The sequence below is a fragment of the Callospermophilus lateralis genome, chromosome 4 (assembly GCF_048772815.1).
Source record: "Callospermophilus lateralis isolate mCalLat2 chromosome 4, mCalLat2.hap1, whole genome shotgun sequence".
Classification (NCBI taxonomy): Eukaryota; Metazoa; Chordata; class Mammalia; order Rodentia; family Sciuridae; genus Callospermophilus; species Callospermophilus lateralis.
Genome location: NC_135308.1, coordinates 79,076,892 through 79,093,631, shown reverse-complemented (window position 1 = coordinate 79,093,631; position 16,740 = coordinate 79,076,892). Strand labels below are relative to the sequence as shown.

Below are 16,740 nucleotides of genomic sequence, written 5' to 3'. Positions count from 1 at the left end.
CCAACCTTGCATCCCAGGGATAAATCCTACCTGATCATGGTGCACAATTTTTTTGATATGTTTTTGTATCCGGTTCGCAAGAAGTTTATTGAGGATTTTTGCATCTAGGTTCATTAGAGATATTGGTCTGTAGTTTTCTTTCTTTGAAGTGTCTTTGTCTGGTTTAGGAATCAGGGTGATGTTGGCCTCATAGAATGAATTTGGAAGTTCTCCCTCTTTTTCTATTTCCTTAAATAGCTTGAAAAGTATTGGTGTTAATTCCTCTTTAAAGGTTTTGAAAAACTCTGCTGTATACCCATCCGGTCCTGGGCTTTTCTTAGTTGGTAGTCTTTTGATGGTATCTTCTATTTCCTCAATTGATATTGGTCTGTTTAGGTTGTCAATATCCTCTTGGCTCAATCTGGGCAAATCATATGACTTAAGAAATTTATCGATGCCTTCACTATCTTCTATTTTATTGGAGTATAAGGATTCAAAATAATTTCTGATAATCTTCTGTATTTCTGAAGTGTCTGTTGTGATATTGCCTTTTTCATCCCGTATGCTGGTAATTTGAGTTCTCTCTCTTCTTCTCTTTGTTAGCGTGGCTAAGGGTCTGTCGATTTTATTTATTTTTTCAAAGAACCAACTTTTAGTTTTGTCAATTTTTTCAATTGTTTCTTTCGTTTCGATTTCATTAATTTCAGCTCTGATTTTAATTATTTCTTGTCTTCTACTTCTTTTGCTGTTTTTTTGCTCTTCTTTTTCTAGGATTTTGAGTTGAAGTATTAGATCATTTAAACCTATAATGAATAGACTATTAGAAGAATATAACAATGCTTAATTGATGTATTAATACTTGTAAAATATCTGCCCAGGTTGTCTTGTCTTCTCCAAAAAAATCAGTAAATGAAACATGAAAATTTCTAACAGCATAACCAGACACTTATATATAGCTTCTAGTTACTAGTATATTTACTTATTTCAATTTAAAAAGCTTGGTTTTCTAGCTACTATGAAATAGAATTTCTCACATTTTGTAGTTTTAAAAAATCATTTTCAATTATTATATTGCTATTCCAGGTGCCAACAGGTAAGTAACTATAAACAAACAGCAAACTAAATGGTATTTTTAAATATCTGACCTCAGCTTTCACTGAACCTTTTCTTTTGAAGAAACTAAAAATAAATCTCTAGCGTTTGCTTTATTTGAAAACATAAGTAGTAGCCATGTGTGATCCTTTATATAAGGTCTCCTAGCCTCAGAAGTACACACCTTTTGAATCACTGTGCCTGGCAAACATTTATGCCCAATAAAAGACTTGCTGAATGAACTTTTCCAGTAGTGCTGGATTTGGGCCGAGCCAACCAAATTCTCAAACTTCAGTTCAGTGAAAATAGTATGTATTTTCCAAAAAAGGTGGCAGGATGAAGAATGCAGTTTGTGAGACCCAGGAAACACAATAAATTGAATTAGCACACTACAGATATGATCACAGGATCTCCTAAACACGGTTCTCTAGCATGCCTATTTACAAGGACCTAAAATCAAATAATGATCACATTTGTGGGCTCCTGGTGCTGTAGCGGTAGAAGCGATCGCTTTTTTCCAGAACTCTGTAATAAGCTTCCATTTTTCTGCCTAAATATTGTTTCCAGTTTTCACCATCTTTCATAAACTTCTCTACAGCGTAAGTACTTATTACAGGATAGAATGCAGAAATAAGGGGGAAGGGTATCAAGAGCATCTATCCTGTGGTATCATTCTAGCCGCTGAACATAATACCAGCGGAGAAAAATAAAACCTCCCGTCCTCCAGGAGCTTAACCATCTACCGGGGAAAAAGAATAAGACAAGCAAGAAAGATCCATGGTATCCGAAGGATAAAGCGAGAAAGGAGGCATGGAAATCTACCCTTTAAACCGTGGCCCCGGAGATGACATTTGAGCAGAACCCTGAAGATGAGAGCCCTCTGGATGCTTGGGAAAGTGACCCCCCGCAGAGACAACAGCAGAGGCGCCACTCCCCCCACACACACACACACACAGCGCAGGCCCCTCCCGGCGGAGGTCAAGGCTTTGGCAGTTAGGCATCCGCGGACGAGAAGGGAAGCTACGACAGTGATTAAGGCAAAGGAGCGGAAGATCTCAGTCCCCTCCTTGACTTCGGAGGCAAAGGCTAACGTGTAGGCAAGCTTCCCCGACTTTAGGCGTGTTGACATCTATAAGCACAATTAACTTGACTTAACTGAATTCGCTGAGATGACAAATTTCGTCCTGTTTAAAACCCGCTTACCTACTGCACTTTTTACCTGAATAGCCCCTTTTCATTTACACAAATAAACAGAACAGAGATCTGAGGCACGATGACGTTATTTCTTGTTTTACAATAAGACTACACAGGTTGTACTCCAGCCTCGTCCAGTGCCTCAGTGTTTTCAACAGAGGAAAACGTCCGAAGTCCGCCGGCCCCAGCCAGCCCGCGGCCCCCAGCGCTCCCAGCGCTCGACTCCACCCACACCTGGACGCCGGCCCGGAGCCCGCTCCGCCGCCTGCTGCTCCTCGCTCGCACAGCGTCGCCTACAGGCCTTGGCTTGACAGTTAGGGAGGAATCAGAACCACCAACAAAAAGCAAGTCCAGCAGCGACTACATATTTCCATAAATAAATGCATCACAAACACGATTCCAACTCAATCCAGCTGGGAGTCTTCTTCGCCTTCAAGGATTGCATCCTTAAGCCGCAGAAATAACCCACAGGCGGGCACAAAGTCTGGCTTTTGAGAAAGAGAAGGTATTTGATACATCCATCCTCCCGGCTGCAGGCACACTTAAAAAAAATGCACCATCGCCGTGGAATCGCCGGCGTCCTCTGCGTGGCCGCCCAAAGCTTGACTCCCTATAGCTAAAGACAGCGACCAGGGGACACAAGCGCGGCCTTCACCCGCCGCCGCCCGCGGCCTGGGAGGCCCTCTGGGCCTGAGCTCCCCCACGCACACAACCACAGCAGGATTCGGCCCGGCTGCTGTTGGCCTGCTGGAAAATAAAGCCCGTGAGAGCCGGCCCCGAGTCGCAGCGCAGACGCAGCCCCGCAGGATCGACAATAAGAACAACATCCACAGCCGCCCAGTGGAGCAGGGCGTAGAAACGAGGTGCTGCCGCCGGGCTTCTGGTCCTGGCCCGGCTCGGGTGCTGCGCGGCGCGGCGGAGACGCGAGCCCGAGAGTCTAATTTTCTTCTTTAAAAAAAATCTAACTTTATGAATGTAAACCTTATCTTAAAAGAATGAAACAGGCTGAGCTTGGTGGCATGCCTGTAATCTCAGGAGCTCTGGAGGCTGAGGTGGGAGGATCACAAGTTCCAAGCTAGCCTCAGCAACAGCAAGGTGCTCAGCAACTTAGTGAGACCTTGTCTCTAAATAAAGTAGAAAACAGGGCTGGGGATGTGGCTCAGTGGTTGATTGAGTGTCCCTGAGTTCAAACCCTGGTACCAAAAAAAAAAAAAAAAGAATGAGCAAAAAATCTTTAATTTGAAAAGAAAGAAAATGAAGTGAAGCCCAGCACGTTTTGGCAAATTTCTCAAATTTTTATTATTTATGGGAGAAGAATAAGAAGTAAGATTTGTTTCAACTCTGAAGATTGCTTTCTTTCTATGTTACACAGATATATTTACAATTTGAAATGAATGTCACTTCAGATGATTCTGGAGGACTTGATTTCTGTTACAATTTGGACCCGGAATGTCCCCCCAAAGCCTTGGTTCCCACTTGGTAGAGCTATTGGGAAGTGGTAGAAACTTAGGAGGGGCCTAGCTAGAGGAAGTAGTCACTGAAGACATGCCTCTGAGGGCATATTTTGTCCTTGGCCCCTTGTGCGCATACTTCTTTGTTCCCTCCTTCCTGGTCACCATTAAATGAACGGCGTTGCTCTGACACATCCTCCGTGAGATGATGTTCTACCTCACCACAGACCCAGAAACAACAGAATCAAGTGAACATGGAGAGAAACCATGAGCTAAAAATAAATCTTTCCTCTAAACTGTTTTTCTCAGTTTTTTTATCACAGCAATGAAAGGTCTGATCTTACCTTAGTGCTTTTCTTGAATACAAAGGCTTGTTAACTTTTCTCCATGTCTTCCATTTAAAAGCAACGTCTCCATTACAGTCCTTTGGAATTAATGGATATACAAGAAAAAATCAGTGAAATGTTACCTATCCCTCAACAATAAATTGAGCCCCACAAGGATTTCAAAGCAGAAGAACCAGAAGATAAAGACATAACATTGTCATTCTTATTATTTTTCTATCATGGATTACTCATGATTGGTAGCCTCATTCTCAATGACTTATAATGTCTCCTCATTGTGAAAGCTTTGTATCACATGATTTAGGAAAAAAAAACTCTTCATTCAGATTTCCAGGTTGTTGAGATTGCAGGAGAACTAGATATGTAAGGAAAGAGTAAAGTACAATGCCTATAACACTAGGTGGAACAGCAAATGAAACATTGATAACAGCTAAAACCTGCCTGATATGCCTAATTAGGAGAGAACCTTTCCAAAAGGACATATCATTTAAACCTTATTGATGCTCTTGTTGACCTGTGTTATGCTCTGTCCCGACAGAAGAGGGTCATATATTCAAGTTCATCTTGAATTTTCTTCTCTTTGTACTTATGCCACATAGAGCTTCTGAGAATTTCCTCAGAACCAATTGCCATATTCCTCCGACAAGAAGATAGACATTAAAGGGACTATGATTATTTTTGCTGATTAACAAAAATTATTGTTTAAAAGAATTAGAATTTTGAGAAAAAAAAATAGAGTGTCTTCATTGAGGCCAATACTTGTTTAAGTCAGGTGTATTGATCTTCCTGGTATATCTTCCCTTTTTAAAAACAAACATTTGAGCTAAAAGCCTACCCTTATTCCCAGGAAATTACACTGTGTCTTTGAATGAAGACATTTAGGCTCAAAGACTTGAGGGAATTATGGAATAACATCTATTTTGAAGTCTGTTTTCCTGGCTTAAAATGGTTATACTTCTACATGTTAACTCAGATATGTTTATTGCTTCTTTACAACATTTGAGTGCATATATTCTTCACTATTTTCTGGTCTAGAAAGTGCAACTTTTATTAGGTCACACTGCTCAGACTCTTTTCCCTATCATTATTTTTTATAATGCCATGATAAGATTTGATTTCAAAAATTACATGCAATGCCCACCTGTTATATATTAGATAGAGCATGATTTTTGTTTAATGGCTTCTACTTTTGTTTCACTTTTTCTTGTTTCTTTCTTTACTGTGAGAGCTGAATTAGTTTGTCTGTCGTATTAACAATGAGCCTCTACACATGTTCAGGGAGAATTAGGAAATGGTGTCAACTGAAGAACTGAGCACATGGAATAATGAAAAACTAAGGGCAACAAGAAAATTTAAGAAGGTTTTTATCCGGAACATTTGGCTTTAAGAGTCAGATTTACTCAAAGAATTTTTTAAACATTTCTTCTTATATTAAATAAGAAATGAAATTGCAGAGACATACCTGTAATGGCAGAGATGATTCTCCACGTTCACTAAGTCGTTTTCTGTGCTCTTCCCTCCTGGGATAAGGAAAACTACTTCCAGCAACCTCCGTAGTTGCCTCAAGCCTTGTGACTAGTTCTAGGCCATGACCATGAACAGAAATGGCATGTGTCACTTCTGATTTGAGGCAGCAAGAAGTCCCAGGTGATTCTCCAAGTAAATAGGTCTGTGTTCATGTTTTTTCGCTTCCGGATTTTTCAGACCAAGAGTAAATCAAGGTCTTGATTCTTCAGACCTTGTGTTCTATTTCTGGAGCCATGAGATAAAGCAGCGAGTTTCACTGAGAAGCTGCATTGAAGTTAGAGTCATTCAGACCCACAAAGAACTTTCTAACTGGGGAGAAGACAGAACAAGAAACTTGGTCTCCTTAGATATTAATATTTTGAACTTGCTGCAGAGAAAAACCATGAGAAAACTTCTTTAGAAGAATTAATGTTGTTAAAATGTCCCCTATATCTGGAGCAATCTACAGATTCAATTAAATGACAATTTTCACTGAAGTTTCTATAGAACCACAAAATATTGCAATAGAATCCCCAAAGAACCCCTGAGTAAAAAGAACAAAACTGAATGAATCACACTACCAAATTTCAAAATTTAGTATAAGGCTATAGTAATCAAAACAGCATGGTACTGGCATTAAAACATACACATAAACCAACAGAACAGAATAAAGAAGCAAATCCATGAATTTAAAATCATTTGATTTTTAACAAAGGTGCCAAGAACGCACAATAGAGAAAAAAGAGTCTCTTCAATAAAAAACACTGGGAAAACTAAATATCCATACACAGGATGACTTTGGATCCTCATCTCACACCATGTACAAAAACAGATTCAGATAGGTTTAAGTCTTCAACAGAAGACCCAAAATGTAAAACTACTAGATGAAAACATGAGATAGCTGGTACAGTGGTACACACCTGTGGAGACTGAGAGGAGAGGATCACAAATTTGAGGGCAGCCTCAGCAATTTAGTAAGATTATCTCAAAATAAAAAATAAACAGGACTGGGGATATGGTTCAGTGGTAAATCACCCCAGTATTTTTTTAAAAATGCTTTTTTGACATTGATCTGGCTATTTTGGAGATATAATCCCAAAATCACAGGCAACAAAAGCAAAAATAGATCTGTATTGGTCAAATTACATACCTGTAATCTCAGCATCTCAGGAGGCTGAGGCAAGAGGATCACAAGATGAAAGCCAGCCTCTGAAATTTAGCAACGCCCTCAGTAACTTCTTAATTTTTCAAAAGAAATTAAAAGGGCTAGGCTGGGGGTGTGGCTCAGAGGTAGAGTGCCCCTGAGTTCAATCCCTGGTACTCAAAAATAAATAAATAAATAAAAGCCGGAGGTACACTGTGGATGAAGTTCAGTGGTAGAGAGCTCAGGGTTCAATCCCAACACAAAATAAAATAAATTTTAAATAATAGATTTGCATAAAAATGAAGACACTTTTTATAGCAAAAGAAGCAATGGGAGCAAATGTTTGCAAAACATACATCTGTTAAAGGATTAATATCAAAATAGACAAGTAACTCAATTCAATGGTAAAACTGTTCCAATAACCTAAATTTAAAATGTTCAAGGATGAAACAGGCATTTCTCAAAAAAAGTATAAATATCCAAGACACGTGAACACCCACTCACACAAAAGACCTAAGCTTCACTAAACAGAAAAATGAAAATTAACACCACACTTAGATATCACTTGCACTTGTTAGGGTGGATTTTACTAAAAAGGTGAGAGATAAATTTTTGCTATGATGTGAAGAAAAGGGAAACTTTGTACACAATTAATGAAAATGCAAATTAGTACAGACATTATACAAAACAGTATAGAAATTCCTCAAAAAATTAAAAACAGAACTACCATATGATCCAGCAATCCCCTCTTGTGAGTATATATCCAAAGAAATGAAATTGGTATCTTAAAGAGACATCTGCACTTTCATGTTCATCCCGGCATTATTCACAATAGAAGGAATTAAGCAAAGTGTGAAAAATGGATGGATGGATAAAGAAAACAGTGTGTGTGTGTGAGCACACACACATGTGTAGGAATGAAATATTGTTCAATCTTTAAAAAAAAATAAAAATAAAAGAGCAAGCTGGGCATGATGGCACACTCCTGGAATCCCAGCAACTCAGGAAGCTGAGTAAAGAGACTGCAAGGCAACCTCAGCAACTTAGTGAAGCCCTATCTCAAAATGAAAATAAAATAAAATTTTAATTAAAAACAAAAAGGAATCCTGTCATTTGTGACTGCATGGATGAATCTGGGACATTATAGGAGGTAAAATAAATAAGACACAGACAGATAAATACCAACTCACTTATGTGTAGAATCTAAAAATTTTGACCTGAGAAAGAGGGTAGAATGGCATTTGCCTGGGGCTGGAGTTCGGACTGGGGAGTTGCAAGATAGATGTTGATCAAAGAGTAAACATTTCAATTAGAGGAACAAGTTTTATAGCTCTAGTGTACAATATGGCAACTATGCTTAGTTATATTTTATACAATAAAACATATTAAATAATTGAAAATTGCCAGGAGACTAGATCTTAAATGTTATCACCACCCATACACAACCTTCACACACACACACCAAGAGATGATTATGTGAAGTGAGGGTATGTTGATTAGCTTGATTATGGTAATCATTTCACAGTGTATATACATATCAAGTCACATTGTATATGGTAAATATACACAATTTTTATTTGTCAATTATACATCAATAAAACTTGGATGAGGAAAAAACCCTATAGGAGATACCAGTGACAAACACTGTAATATTCCAATAAAGTTTTGGGGCCTTCTTCTGGGGTTAAAGATATATAAAAAGAGGAGCATGATACTTTGAAAGAAAGCTAAGTTTGTTTAGCCCTACCTTGCATAAAAAAATACTGTTGAGAACTCATACTCCACTTCCTAGGACAATGCTAGGAAAATAAGGTTCAAAAAGAAAATGGAAATTCTGAAGTCTCTCATATGGGAAGAAAAATCCTTAATTAAAACCATATAGGTGTTTATAAAATTTTAAAGATACTGTTGCATTATACTCTCTGAAAGACTATATAGACTATATTAAGTTTATAATTTACAGACTATGGACAATCTGGTAGAAATTAACTGACAGTCTAAGATGGAAACAGTATTTTTTTTCCTTTTTATTTTTTCTTTTTGCTGGGAGCCACAGCCAATTAATATGATGCATGGCATTTTTGATTGAAAGGTGATGCCAGCTAGCCATTGAGATGATATGATTATGTTAAAAATTACATTCATATGGATATCGGACTTCTGCTGCGGGACTCCTGGAGAGTTCCCATTGGTTGGGAAAGTGCAGTAGGAGGGAATTCCGGAGGAGGCGCTTGCGCTGGAGTTCCGGGAAAGAACCGGCGGAAGGCCGCGTGGGTGGATCGGGAAGCTTCCCGGGCACAGTGTTGGCGGTTTTTTCAAATAAAGTTTGTTCCTGTTTGAGTGGCTCGTGATCTTGTGCCCAGCCAGACTGCGGCATCTTTTGTTTGTTTTTCTTTTTCCACTTTCCTACATCTGTGATTGGCAATAATAATGAAGGTCTATTTCTTTTTTTCATTGAGTGTTATTGCTCCAGGCAAGTTTTCTAAACTTAAGTACAGAGATACCTTTAAAATAATATTTTATGGCAATTATCCTTTTTATTCTTCAGAAAATGATAAATGTAAGAAGCTATGGGTGGAAAGCAGAAGAATATTTTTCAACTTTGAAGATTCAAGGACCTATAATACTCAAGTAAAAGATGGCTCAAACTTAGTTGCAAAAAAAAGAAAAATTGAATCAAACTGGGCCTAAATAAGATGAGCAGAAGATGATACTAGAGTGCAGAGTATCTTGAAATTTATTGCTTCGGAATTTTAATTTTTAAGCACAAGAATTTTTCTTTAAAATAAATTATAGAAGGAATTTTTCCTTTGGTGGTGTTTTTAATTGTAAATTTTAGGTTTATTGTGTTAACTGAAGAACAATGGGTTTGCAATGGATAACTAATGAAGAGAGAGGCGTGTATATCCTTCTTCATATAATTTTGACCTTTATTCCATGTTTCCAGTCCTCTGTCTATCTCCTCTTCTGATATCTCTCAGGAAAGGAGTATTCACTAATCTGCCTGCTCAGAACCAAGGGTCTTAGGATATTAACTACAACATATGTAAGCGGTATATTTGCTCTTTAAGAATCCATGCACAGTACACTTTCTTGTACTTTCTAAAAAAGTAATCTAGGTTTACTTCCTTGAGACAGACTGACTATTCTCTTATTCTCTTTTTTTTTGGGGGGGGTAAGGGGAAAGGGGCCCAGTGGTACTGAAGACTGAACCCAGGGGAGCTCTATCCCTGAGCTACATCCCCAGTCCTTTATATTTTATGAAACAGGGTCTCACTAAATTGCTGAGACTGGCCTTGACATTGCAACCGTTCTATCCTGCCTCAGGATAGAAGTCACTGTAATCCTGAGTCACTGGGATTAGAGGCATGTACCACCACATCTGTCAGACTGATTATCTCTTCTCTCCATCATTCTACTAGACCAAGAAATAGGCAAGGCCAGACACAGTGGCATACACCTGTAATGGCAGCAACTAAGGATGCTGAATCAAGAGTATTACAAACCTGAGGCCACCCTGGGCAATTTAGCAAGACCCTGTCTCAAAATAAAAAAGAAATAAATAAAAAGGGTTGGGGATATAACTCAGTGGTAGAGCACTCTGGGTTCAACCTCCAGTACCACAAAATACACACACACACACACACACACACACACACATTCAAGTATCTCCTTGTGTTCAGCCTTCTCAAGACAGAAATAGACTTGGAGTCTTCACTTAGGCCTTGGTATTGCAATCTTGTTCATATAGTACTGCAATACCCAGTACTTACCCAGATAATTTCCATTACAATGGAAATTTTCCATAAACACATTTAACTTATTGAAATGTTGCATATATATTGATTGTCACTTGCACTAAATACGAATTGAAAAGAGTTAATAAATATCGGAAAACCTAAGGAAATAATACACAACTGATTGAATGATTTTTTGACATAGAGTCAAAAAGAAGCAGAAGAGAGACAGAAAGGAAAAGGAAAGTTGAGGAGAAAAAAAAAGTGTATGGTTTATGTGAACCATACATGTGATGTATTTGTCAATATTATTGAGAGAGAAATGGAATAATTAAGTAATGTCACACACAAAAAAAGTGACTAGCTGGACCAGATGGTTGAGGCCTATAATTCCAGCAACTCCAGAGGCTGAGGAAGGAAGATTGAAAGTTCAAGACCAGCCTCAGCAATTTAGTGAATCCCTAAACAACTTAGTGATCCCTGTCTCAAAATAAAATTTAAAAAAGATAAGGATATATATATATATAGTTCAGTGGTTAAGCCCCTGGGTTCAATCCCCAGTACCATAAAGAAATAAATAACAAGGCATGGTGGAACATGCCTGTAATCCTAGCAATTCAGGAGGCTGAGACAGGTGGATCACAAGTTCAAGGATAGCTTCAGCAATTTACTCAGACCCTGTCTAAAAATAAAAGAGTTTGGCAATGTAGTTCAGTGGTAAAGTGCCCTTGGGGGATTGGTTCAATCTCCAGTACCAATAATAATAATAATGAAAAAAATAAAATCAGAAATAGGTGTCAAGTACATGGGGCAATTATGGAATTATCACAGGAAATTATGTCAGCGTGGTTTTCACCTCATGTTCGAAGTTTGGTTCTTATATTTTCTGTTTTGTTGTTTAAATACTGGGGATTGAACTCAGGGCTTACGTATGATAGGAAAGCTTTTGACCAAAGCCACCAAATCTCACTCTGTTTTCTAAGAATACTTCCTTAAAAGACTTTTGCTCCCCTTCCATTGTAACCTAGCTTCAACTACATTTTGCTCCATGAAGTATACTCTGAAAAGGTTCCCCATCCTGTCTCATGCCCTGAACAGTCTTGCCAGGAAACAGGAAACTTTTTTCCCATCCTGACTTTGATTTTTAAGTTCAAACGCAATTCCATTGAAGTTTACTTTCTTTTTTCCCCTTCTCTGAGACAGGGTTTCACTGTGTTACCCAACCTGGCTTCAGACTCTAGCAAACAAGTGACCCTTCGCCCTTCCTGCCTTAGCCTCTCTAGTAGCTGGGAATATAGGCATATGCCTGCACCAGGCTCTGAAGTGTGCTTTTCTTTGGGGTACTGTTCTTTTCATAATCTCTTCAGACAGGAACCATGAGGCAACAGTCGGAGTGGCAGGATCTTGGATGACTTTTTTCTTTTTTTTTTTGGTACCAGGTATTGAACCCAGTGGTTCTTAGCCACTGAACCATATCCCCAGCCAGTTTGTTTTGAATTTGAGACAGGGTCTCACTAAGTTGTTTGGGGCCTCTCTAAATTGCTAAAGCTGGCTTTGAACTTGTGATCTTCCTGCCTCAAACTCCCAAATCACTGGGATTATAGGCATATCTGAATGACTATTTTAATGACATCTAAAGCCACCAAATCTCACTCTGTTTTCTAAGAATACTTCTTTAAAAGTCTTTTGCTCCCCTTCCATGCCCTGAACAGTCTTGCCAGGAAACAAATGACCTGGGTGCATGGGATCCCTGGTGACTCTGCTGGAACAATAGACCTGACTTCAAATGAGCCTATAAATGTGGCTGCTTGTTGAGGGGTAGGCTGTGAAGTACCTCCCCACATATCCTTGAGACCACCAAGAAGAGTATCTCAGTTCTTCATTTCCTTGACTGAAGCTCAGTTATCTTTAGTTGTCTCTCAGCTCAATCATCAGAAACAGGGACCTGTTCCTGATCTCTCTCTAGAAAAACAGTGAGCAAAGAACAGTGGGTATTTTCTACTGACTTATTTGAAGGTAACTTAAGGTCATGTCACCAGAGACTCTGCCTGGATTCCAGCTGGCTGGATTTGGCTGTCTGCCTACATAAGAAATAGGGGAAAGATGGGAAAAAGGACAAATGAACTTCATGCAGTTTGATCAGCTGGAGAGAAGCAGCTAGACTGCTTCTTTATCAGACATCTTTATCTATTTTGCTCACTAATATACCCCAAATTCCTAGAAGAGTGCTTAGGACATGGTAGACAATCACTATGTATTTGAAAAAGTTATATAACGGTAATGATTAGAAATCTCACATGGATTTTTTGAGGATGAATTTAAAATTAAAAATTAATTATCTGGGTGGGGGTATAGCTAAGTGGTAGAGCATGTGTTAGGATCTCGGTTCTATCCCCAGTACTGAAAAAAAAAAAAAAGTCTAAATTATTAGCATATGAAAAAAAAAATTAGGAATGTTATTAGAATGCCAAAAAAATTGTTTCTACATGTCCAAACAATAAAAATCTGGCAGGATTCAACTGTGGAAAGACATTTAAGAACAAACACAGAAACCAGATAAGATGATCCATGTGGGTGACAGTCGTTCTTAAGACTCTTCTAACTCATAATTAAGGGAAATAAAGAGGAGGAGTAGGCAGCCAAGCACAATCATGAGGTGACTGCTGACAGACGGAATGCGAGCAGTCAGGCAGGCGGGCCCTGTTCCACACCCCCCCACGCAAACAGAAACATGCACCCTCGTAAACAGCAGCGCTGCACCTGCTTCCGTTCAGAGAAGTTAGTATAAATAACTGGTTCAAAGAAGCAATGAAGGCGGTGTTCCAGGTGGCCGGCCTTCCCTCCTGCTCCAGAAGTTTCTGTACGGAGTAGATCTCCTCTCCAACACTGGAGGCAGGGAAAGAGGAATCTCAAATACAGAATGAAACCGTGATCAAAAAAAGGTACAGCCTGCTGCCAGCCTGCTGCGGTGGGGCGAGCCTGTAATCCCAGGCTCCCAGCGGCTTGGAGACTGCGGGGCAAGGATCCTGAGTTTAAAACCAGTCTCAGCAATTTAGGCGAGGCCCTGTTTCTAAATAAAATACAAAAAGGGTTGAGGATGGGGCTCAGTCCTGGGTTCAATCCTTGGCAAAAAAAAAAAAAAAAAAAAAAAAAAAATGACAAACCACACAGGGAAATAATGACTTCACTAAAGAGCAGATCCAAATAGATGAGTAATGAGTTAAAAAAAAAAAAAAAAAATGAATATACAAAAAGCACCCAAAACTAGAAAGAAAAGAGTCAATAATTATAGGTGACAGTAAAATTAATAAACAAGTTCACCAGGAAAAAGATTACTGAAGGATTTAAAATAATGCTTGCTGCATACTAAATACTATGTAAGTGTTAGTTATTTAAGCAGCAGTAATTAATAGAAAATGGAAGGTTAAAACCCTGTTCACAAAATCTCAGTGTAAGAACTTTAAAGGAAAATGTCATAAATATTACTGAAGGACTTAATAACGATGTAAAACAAGTAGAATTATAAGTCAGGTTTAAAACTGAGAAAATAAATATTACAAAGATATTAATTCGCCTTGAATTCTTCTATAAATTCAATGAAATTCTAATTCAAAATTATCCTCATACAATTTTTTTTCCATAAAATTTACAAATTCTAAAATTAATCTGAAAAGTTTAAGTGGGTGACCATTGTATCCATTAAGAACCACCATTAAGAACTGAGGATTCTAGATAAAACAAGTTTAAAAAAAATAGTGTTAAGTGGGTGACCATTGTATCCATTAAGAACATCCATTAAGAACTGAGGATTCTAGATAAAACAAGTTAAAAAACAATAGTGTTAAGTGCATGGCTGCATTAGTAAAAATCAAAGGAAATGCTTAGAGATTTAAGAAAATAAAGTAAAACCAAAGTCCGAAGGAGAAAGTAAAGCCTGATATTGGGCTCTGCCCTAAGGGTTTCTGCCAATCCAGGATAATCTTGAGCATCCATTTGTATAGCCTTAGGACAAAGGACAGACAGAAGCCAAGTAGCCACTCAAGTTGGACTCATATAAAAGCTTGAGTCAAGCTGGAGACTAATTAACAGAAACTGCTCCAGTAGGAATAAACCCGGAATACATAAAAGCTACATCCTCATTATAAGGGTGAACTAAAACCTAACTAAACATACTCTTCTCAGATTGGGGGACCACAAATTTACTATAGCTTTCAACATTGCAAATGAGGAAAGAGAAGAAAAATCATCTCCACTGAAAATTTATAACCACAAACCAACCTTTAAATATGTTTGCAAGATTTAATCCCCAAAACCTCAACCCAGAAATTTGTTTTAAAGTAATGCCTTCAGCCAGACAAGTGATGAATGCCCAGAGAGTTAAGAAGGCTGTGGCAGGAGGATCGCTCATAAAAAATCAGCCTCAGCAAATTAGTGAGGCCCTAAACAAAATTTAAAATTAAAAAGGGCTGGGGATTTGACTCAGTGTTTAAAAGCCCCCTGGGTTCAATACCTGGTCCAAAAAAATAAAAAATAAACAACCTAAAGTTAAGCCTTTGGTGCTCACATGGGCAGCACCTATACTAAAATTGAAATTATACAGAGATTAGCATGGCCCCTGTGCAAGAATGACATGCAAATTCATGAAGCATTTAACATTAAAAATAAATAACTAAAGGGAGGCTTTCATTTGTGTGTAAGAAGCAAAAAGAAAATCTTCTGTAGAGAAAAACAACTTCAACACAGATTCCAAAGAATACACATAAATTCTCCACAAAAGAAAGTGATGGGGGAATCAAACACAAGACAGACACTCAACACACACATGCTTGCACAGAATGATGAAGCAGGTTGCCACAAGTGAAAATCAGAACCAAAACGCAAAGATCTGATACCACATAAAATAGATCATAGCCATTGCTGCTGTTGATGTTGCTTGTGCTTACTTGGAGACATGGAAACATGACAAAAGGGGAAAAGAAAGCAGAGATGCCTGCAATGCATCAATAAATGGGGATTAATCTTATATACTTTGAAAATTCAAATACTTAGTAATGTAATGAAGACATAGCTCTATTTCAAAGAGATCATAGCCTAACTAAAGAAATAACAGTAAACGGGCTTAAATAACTTACGTAAACTGATGATATGAGACCCCCAAAGAGGATCAAGAGCCACTTTGGCCTAAAAGGCTCAGAAGCAGGTGGGACTTAAATTGAACCCAGAGGAAAGAGTTTTGTACAATTTCTTCAAAGTAGACAGATGTTTCAGGAAATATGAGAAATACACCAAGGTGGAAATCTCATGGAGTTTTCAGCAAATAGGGACAGCCCCTTTTACTATCACCTAGTACAATACTATCACCAAAAAAAAAAAAAAAAAAGAATGACAGAAAATGGAAAGGAAAAAAATTGACAACACCCAGGAAATAGTCTAGAAAGTGGCAGGATCACAAGTAAATGTAGTACTGAGGCCAGTTAGTTAGCTCCTCGATTAACTATTACTTATAAAAATAAATAAATAGTGAAAAAAATAACCATCAGCTAATCATTCAATCATGTAAATAGGAATAGGAAATACATTAGATTGGGATCCCAGTCAGGAAACCTTAAATTATCTTCCTAGATTTAATACTTGTCATCCTTGAAATTCAAATTATTTGTGCATCGTTTTTATTTTTTTAAATTGGGAGGAGGGAGAATTAGTGGATTCCACATTCGTCTTTGCAAACCGGAAGGCAACGACAGATTGTTCGTTCCTCAAGCTGTCAGAAGAGGGCGCTCACGGTGACAGTCGGCATTCCCTTCAGTAGCAGTTAATTCAATTCTCCTCTTCTCGTCCTGAGTTTCATTTCCCAAGAAATCCACAGGATGGCAATAACACTGAACTAAAAGCAAGTTCAGAGTTGAAATTCTAGGAAACATTATTCTCCATGGCCACTGTTTATAAATTTTCCTTTCCCTGTTTTTATGAAGTCATCAAGGCCACGGAAGCTGGTGGAACAAAGGCCACACACAAAGCATGACCCTGAAGATGATGAGCCCCAGAAGAACCAAGTAGTTCTTACTGAAATACAAAGAAGTCTTCACCATTCGGGGGGGAAAAAAAAATCAAGTAAGTAATCTAATGTGCAGAGGTAGTAAGTGATCTAGCCAGAATTCAAGCTTCAGTCTTGGATCAGTGTCCAATGTTCTTTCCCCACATCAAGCTGAGAGATCTGAAAAAGACCCATTTGGCCTTCCATAGATGGTCTTCTTCACATCACCCTCCTCCTGGATGCAGGAATAAGACTATTT

The 16,740-nt window shown here is 38.4% G+C and overlaps 1 non-coding gene across 1 annotated transcript; it reads left to right on the top strand.

Moving 5' to 3' along the window:
- The first annotated feature begins 15,003 nt into the window (after positions 1-15,003).
- Positions 15,004-15,107, top strand: LOC143398802 (U6 spliceosomal RNA). The gene has a single exon (XR_013091382.1). It is a non-coding gene; the product is annotated as a U6 spliceosomal RNA (small nuclear RNA).
- The last annotated feature ends 1,633 nt before the right edge of the window (positions 15,108-16,740 follow it).